The sequence below is a fragment of the Panthera uncia genome (assembly GCF_023721935.1).
Source record: "Panthera uncia isolate 11264 chromosome B2 unlocalized genomic scaffold, Puncia_PCG_1.0 HiC_scaffold_24, whole genome shotgun sequence".
Lineage (NCBI taxonomy): Eukaryota > Metazoa > Chordata > Mammalia > Carnivora > Felidae > Panthera > Panthera uncia.
Genome location: NW_026057580.1, coordinates 20,106,065 through 20,113,879, shown reverse-complemented (window position 1 = coordinate 20,113,879; position 7,815 = coordinate 20,106,065).

The window sequence follows — 7,815 nt, the reverse complement described above, 5'->3', positions numbered from 1 at the left end:
CACAGAGAAATTAAGGATATTTTGGTCTGTTGGAAAACCTGCTTTGTGCTTGATTCATGAATTTGCCCTCTAAAGATTCTGGTGTAACAGTTTACAATTGATTACTACTTAGTTTCCACTGGCGACTAGGGTTTCTAAGAGTTAAAATTATGCTAAATGTAGTTAAAACTGATGGAGACAAAGGAAACAACTCTATGTAAAAAGTAGGAGATGTGTAAGAAAGATATAAGGAATGGGAATACATTTTTGACGAAGGTAAAAGAAAGTAATTTTGTCCTAAGTGAGATGGATTGTTTGGAGAGAAATGACTAGGGACAAAATTTGAATGCAAAGGAAAGCTGTAGAAGGTTTGTGACCGGAAATCATTTGAAAAGGATTTTATGTGTGGTCAGGATGGACTCATTTAAAATGGATTTTATTTTATTTTTTTTAGGATGGACTAGGTTAAAATGGATTTTTTAAAAGATTTTTTAAAAAGTTTATTTATTTGAGAGAGAGAGGGAGAGAGAGAGAGAGCACAAGTGGGAGGCAGAGAGAATAAGAGAGAGAGAATTACAAGCAGGCTCCACACTGCTAGCACAGAGCCCAATGGGAGGCTCAAACTCAGGAGCATTAAGATCATGACCTGAGTCAAAATCAAGAGTTGGAGCTTAACCGACTGAGCCACCCAGGTGCCCCTAAAATAGATATAAGTGTAAAATTCTGCTTTTCTGTGTTAAAAAAAAAAAAAGTTTTCTTGGATTGTTGGTCTGTTCCTGAAAATGTAAACAGAGGTCTTTTCTCTTTTGTCAGCCAGAAAACCAAAGCTTGTGTTTTGTCTTTGTCAGGTCTTTGATTACTTAGTTAAAATTTCTCAATGTTAAAGGAGCTAAGTTTTGCTAACAACTATATAATCCCACATATTTGCCTTTGGAATCTCTTATTGCCACCTTGGTTAAATAAATAATTAAGGTTTAAGTTTTATAATGATCTATAATCCTCTTCAGGCATGTGCTTTATTTTTTTTTTAAATTTTTTTTAACGTTTATTTATTTTTGAGACAGAGAGAGACATAGCATGAACGGGGAGGGTCACAGAGAGAGGGAGACACAGAATCTGAAACAGGCTCCAGGCTCTGAACTGTCAGCACAGAGCCTAACGTGGGGCTCGAACTCACCAACCGTGAGATCATGACCTGAGCCGAAGTCGGACGCTTAACCGACCAAGCCACCCAGGCACCCCCAGTCATGTGCTTTATAGCTTTCTAAGGTTTTAACAAACTTTTCCAAGATTTAAATTGTAATGAAGTCTTTTTGACCAGTTAGGTCTTTTTTTGGTATGTTAAGTTACTCTGGAAACACTGACAAACAAATAATGGTAAGCTTTAGGGTATATTGTTTGGGTAAATGCTATAACTGCTCAAATATATGTGCAGTTCCTAAAGTCTTAATATGTTTTGGTGTAAGTGATATGCCCCGATTCGAGAGACCCCCGAAAACAAACCACCAGAGTCCAGAGTCAAAGCCAAGTGGCAAGGGTCGTTTATTGCAGGTTCGAACCCGGTCCTCCACGCACTCGTTGCTGGTGACGCTAAGAGGCCCTGAGCAAGGATCTTACAGCTTCTTTTATAGACAGGCACAAACAAGTTAGGGATATTTTTTTGAGGTTACAGAGCTGTTATTCGTTGACATTTAAATTTGAACGCTCAGCAGAACTTGATTGGTTCCCGCCTTTATTTCAAACCACAACCGGGCACGCCCTGGCTGGTTTCGGGAATGGGGGGGGGGGGGAGGTCTTTTCTTTGCAGTTGTGAGTACACCTGGTAATTTTTCTCTTAGTCTCTCATAAGGTCATCACTTGATATTCTGATTATCGAAGTATTATGTGTCACAGAAATGACTGGATTACCTCGTCAATTGCATCATAATGAACTCTCATATTACATTGTTACCCAAGTACATTTTTGAGTCATTTATTTATAGTTACTGTTCTGAAGCTCTTACAAAATGTGTTTCATCTTCAAGGAGATTTATAAAAAGGACCTTTAAGATAAATACAGGAACTTGAGATCTTTAAAATCCTTAAATTAAAATGAGTAAGAATTTCCAGAACTAAAAAACTGCATTCACTGAACAAAAATTAGGAATATTGAACTAAATGAACTGAGGGGGGCACCTGAATGATTCTGTTGGTTAAGTGTCCAACTCTTGGTTTCAGCTCAGGTCATAATTTCGCGATTTGTGAGTTTGACTCCCACATCTGGCTCTCTGCTGTTAGAGTGGAGTCCACTTGGGATCTTCTGTCCTCCTCTCTTTTTCTGTCCCTCCCCTGCTTGCTCTCTCTCTCTCTCTCTCTCAAAAACAAATAAAATAAAAATTTAAAAAATCAATGAACTGAGGAAGATTATAGTTTTTGTGACACTTGCTTTAAAGTATTGCTGGTTCTCAGAATAGAGAACCCAGAAATGCACCCACAAATGGATGGCCAACTAACCTTTGACAAAGCAGGAAAGAATATCCAGTGGATAAAAGACAGTCTCTTCAGCAAATGGTGCTGGGAAAACTGGATAGCAACATGCAGAAGAATGAACCTGGACCCCTCTCTTATACCATACACAAAAATAAACTCAAAATGGATAAAAGATGTAAACATAAGACAGGAAGCCATCAAAATCCTAGAGGAGAAAATAAGTAACAACCTCTTTGACCTCAACCACAGCAACTTTTTACTTGACATGTCTCCAGAGGCAAGGGAAACAAAAGCAAAAATGAACTATTGGGACCTTATCAAGAGGTCATTAAGATAAAAAGTTTCTGCACAGCAAAGGAAAGAATCAGCAAAACTAAAAGGCAACTGATGTAATGGGAGAAGATATTTGCAAATGACATACCAGATAAAGGGTTAGTATCCAAAATCTATGAAGAACTTATCAAACTCAACACCCAAAAAACAAATAATCCAGTGAAGAATAGACACTAATCCAAAGAAGACATCCAGATGATTAACAGACACATGAAAAAATGCTCAACAGCACTCATCATCAGGGAAATACAAATCAAAGCCACAATGAGATACCACCTTACACCTGTCAGAATGGCTAAAATTAACAACTCAGGCAACAACAGATGTTGGCAAGGACGTGGAGAAAGAGGAACACTTTTACACTGCTGGTGGGAATGCAAACTGGTGCAGCCACTCTGGAAAACGGTATGGAGATTCCTCAAAAACTTAAAAATAGAACTACCCTACAACCCAGCAATTGCACTGCTAGGTATTTATCCAAAGGATACAGGAGTGCTGATTCAAAGGGGGCATGTGCACCCCAATGTTTATAGCAGCAGTATTGACAATAGCCAAAGTATGGAAAGAGCCCAAATGTCCATCAACTGATGAATGAATAAAGAAAATGTGGTGTATACACACACAGACACACAGACACACACAGACACACACACACACACACACACACACACAATGGAATATTACTCAGCAATGAAAAAGAACGAAATCTTGCCATTTGCAACAACATGGATGGAACTAGAGTGTTACGCTAAGCAAAATAAGCCAGAGAAAGAAAAATACCATATGATCTCACTCATATGTGGAATTTAAGAAACAAAACAGATGAACATAGGGGAAGGGAAGCAAAAATAAGATAAAACTAGAGAGGGAGACAAACCATAAGAGACTCTTAAATACAGAGAACAAACTGAGGGTTGTTGGAGGGGTGTTGCATTATGGGATGGGCTAAATGGGTGATAGGCATTAAGAAGGGCACTTGTTGGGATGAGCCACTTGTAAGTGATGAATCACTAAATTCTATTCCTGAAATCATTGTTACATTGTATGTGAACTAACTTGGATTTAAGTTTTATCTTATTAAAAAAATTTTTTAATAGTGTTTTTATTTATTTTGGGGGAGGGACAGAAAGAGAGGGAGACACAGAATCTGAAGCAGGCTCCAGGCTCTGAGAGGTCAGCACAGAGCCTGATGTGGGGTTTGAACTCATGGACCAGACTGAGAGATTATGACCTGAGCTGAAGTCAGATGCTTAACCGACTGAGCCACGCATGCTCCCCAGATTTAAATTAAAAATAAATAAATAAATAAATAAATAAATAGATAAATAAAGTACAAAGAAAAATAAAGATAAAAAAATAAAGTATTGCTGGTTCTGTAATGTTTGCTCTTCTAGATAAAGAAAATTTTCTTTTAAGATATCTGTGACACACAGAAATGTGATAAAGTATTTATTTGTAAACAAACTGAAGTGTTTAACTTTTCTGTCTACCTAAACCCTCTGAAATTCAAAAACTCTTAAGTGAGTATTCTTTCTTTCATGGCCATTACAGTTACTTGCATAAGTTCAATAAGAATATGTTCTCCTTGAAACAGGATACCATTGGAAATACTGGTTATTTTACCAAGTCTTTGGAATGTTATTTGAGAGACATGCATAGACTCAGATATGACCATATAGCTTTAGGGAATGAAGATTGACTTTTTTGAAGCATCAAACCAAGAAAGCCCCTTGGAAATGTTGGCCTGATACCTTGCTTAGAATTCCCAGCAGCTTTACCAGGTGAGTAAAGAATGTCACTTTGTGGCAGGTGCAGGGACCTCAGCATATTTAGGGACCTTGAGAAGAGGAATTCGTCTAAATCAGCAGGTATTTCAGGCATGTATGATGGCAAGTACTTCTCTTGGTTTCTGGCCTGGAGAGGCTACTAAACATTTAATCTAGATTCTTTATAAAAAGTTTCAGCAAAGCAAATTGTGGAAGATCTATATGAACAATTGCTGTTCTTGCTGAGCTTATGTAAATAATTATGCCAAGTTAAAACTTGTTTTGCAATTGAATTAGTCTTGATTTGGCTATCTCTGGAAATGAGGGTTTTTAGGGAGAAAAGGTATGCACCTTTATGGATGTTAAATTTTAGCTTTGATTGTGTATAAATGTTTGTTTGCCTAAACTGAACAACCTGAGGTAAACTTCAGAAAATTTGTCACAATAGCACAGGTATGGACAATCTTCTTGCTTGTTATTCTGTGGGGATAATAACAGGACCCCACGGGCATATGCGTATTTAAACAACTGAAAAATGGGATGGATTCCCCCAAAAATTGTATATGAAAAGCCTTTTCTCACCATAGATCTATCAATAGATAAAGACTATTGGAGGTCGGGTTAATTCATAAATTTCTAAGTGAATATGCAAACCATATCTTCCCTAAACCTGATCTGACAGTTGCTAGAAACCCACCCCATATAAACCCAGGAAGCATGGTTCATTTAAAGGATTAAACGTTTAATAAAGCAGGGGATTTAATTCCAAAATGGAAGGGCCCCTACCCGTTCTTATTATGTATTCCCACTGCATTAGAGTTAGAGGGGCACTCTTCATGGGCTCATATCAAGAATTAAACTTGTACCTCCTTCACAGGAAATCAATGAACAAACTAATGTGCCTTCTTATTCCTGTGAACCTCAAACTTCTCTTCAAACAAAAATAATGGCTGTACCTTTCTTTTCCATTCTCCTTTCTCCAATTTATCCTAATAATTCCTTCTTACAGTGGGCCATTCAAAAGGATCACCACAGACATTTGAATTACAAACCAGAAAACCCCATCTGATTCCTCCTACCTGTTCCAACTCCATCCGAAGACGCTTCAAGCCTGACATCTAAGAATCTTCTCATTGGCAGACACTGGGTTTGTAATTTACTCTATCCATTAACCTATATTTTTCTTGTTTCTGTAAAAGTACCTCTTATTAATTACCTAATTGCTTACTAAACAAAACAGAGTCTGGGGGTAGTCTTATCAGTAGCCTAATCTCCAGGAATTCCCTATTGTCTTAATGTTAATGCTTTGCTAGAGAGAAAAACTACTTTAGCTTGACAATAGCTAGGCCTCTGGTAATCTGTGAGTTTTCTTTAGGATATGAAAATCCCTTTAAGAAACTTCCTCTTGACTTTATCTCCCCCAACTCCATAGTATATAACCAGTGCAGCTTTCTGCCCATGGGTGCTGTCCCCATGCTTTAATAAAATCACCTTTTTTTGCACCAAAGACATCTCACAAATTCTTTCTTGGCTGTCAGCTCTGGACCCCCACTACCACTCCAAAACCCCATCAGTTGGACTGGCCTGAGAATTTCCAGAGGCCTCCAGAAGTAGGGCAGTGCGCTGGGCTATGATGCGGGGACAGGGTGATGAAACCTGAAACTACTCTGGAATTGAATATGATTCAGTTTTTATTTTACTTGGGCTCATCATTTCTCATACTTGAAGTTTGTTTTGCCTCCATTGGCTTTTTTCTGTGTCCTGGGGAGCGATGGATCAGAGGCCAGGAGCAGGAGGTTAGTCCTGGGGTGTGGCCTGAGGAAGAGAAAAATATTCCTCTCTAGATCTCTAGTTGGCATTAATCTTCAGAAGAAGCCTGAGTCTGGGGAGAGATTGGAGATTCTAGTCTGGAAACATGTCTTCTCCCAACACTCCCTCCTTCCTGTCAAACTGTCTCAGGATTCTTGACCTCAGTGTCCAGGGTGACTGGTCTCACCGTTTCCAAGAATCAAGAGGTAGACACACAATAAAATGAGCAGCAGGCAAAAGTTTATTAGAGTATAAGATTAGAAAGTAAGATTGTATGAAAGCCCTTTTTGCAGAGAGGGAACATTCGAAAGTGAATGCCTGTGAACTATAGGCAAGGGACTTTGTTTTATAACGTTCCAGTCAACCCCCCTTCCCTTCTCCCTGTTCCTTCTCAAGTTCTACCCTTATTGCCTAGGTAACTCTAAATGCTTAGTTATTCCTTTTTAATTAGCTCATTTCCATTGTATGAGGGGTAGTCTGTGGTATGAGGGGTAGTCTATGGCCATACCGTTACTTGTGGGTCATATGTTTTATAGTCTACTAACTTATTTTTAGTTAGGTCTTTTGTCAAGTTCCTGAGGGGATTCTGAGGGGGAGTAAGTAGTGTCAGTTACATTCTTTTTTTTTTTTTTTTCTAAATGTGTTTATTTATTTTTGAGACAGAGAGAGACAGAGCATGAGCAGGGGAGGGGCAGAGAGAGAGGGAGACATAGAATCTGAAGCAGGCTCCAGGTGCTGAGTGGTCAGCACAGAGCCCGAGGTGGGGCTCGAACTCAGACTGTGAGATCATGACCTGAGCTGAAGTCGGATGCCCAACCGACTGAGCCACCTAGGCTCCCCAGTGTCAGTTACATTCTTAAGAAAAACCTTAAGACTGAGGGAGTTTGCTTTTGGTCAGAAGCTCCCAGCATGGTTTTAAAATATGTGTTTTTCTCCACTTGGGGACCTCAGGTCATAACCTTTCTCTTTCTGCCTATTTTATCCTAAGTTTTCCTGTCCTAAAATCTCAGGTAATAGTTTTGGGAGGGTCTTGTCTTTTCTCGGTAAGATCTTTAATAATGATGGGCCCTTTTCCCAGAGCTATTACTTTTATTTGCTAAATTCATTTTGGAATGTTCGTGTCCACAGCATGGGCTAATAGTACGAGAGCCTCAGTCCTCTATTGTCTGGAAGGCTTATAAAATTGAGTACTTGAACTTGGGGTAGATGGGATGCTATTACTCAAAGGCATGCTTTGTTTTGCTCTTTCGGCAAATTTCCATACTCTTTCAAATGGGAAGAGCTGAGCTCTCTGAAGTACGGTTAATGAGAAAAAATAAGGAAGCAAATTTTCTCCCAAACTTTATTACAAAAATTTTTTATTACAAGGGTTTAGCAGAGCAGAGTCAGACTTTGCCATCTCTCTTGTGAAACCTCAATAATTTACAAAATTAAGTTAATAAATATGAAACTAGGTTTG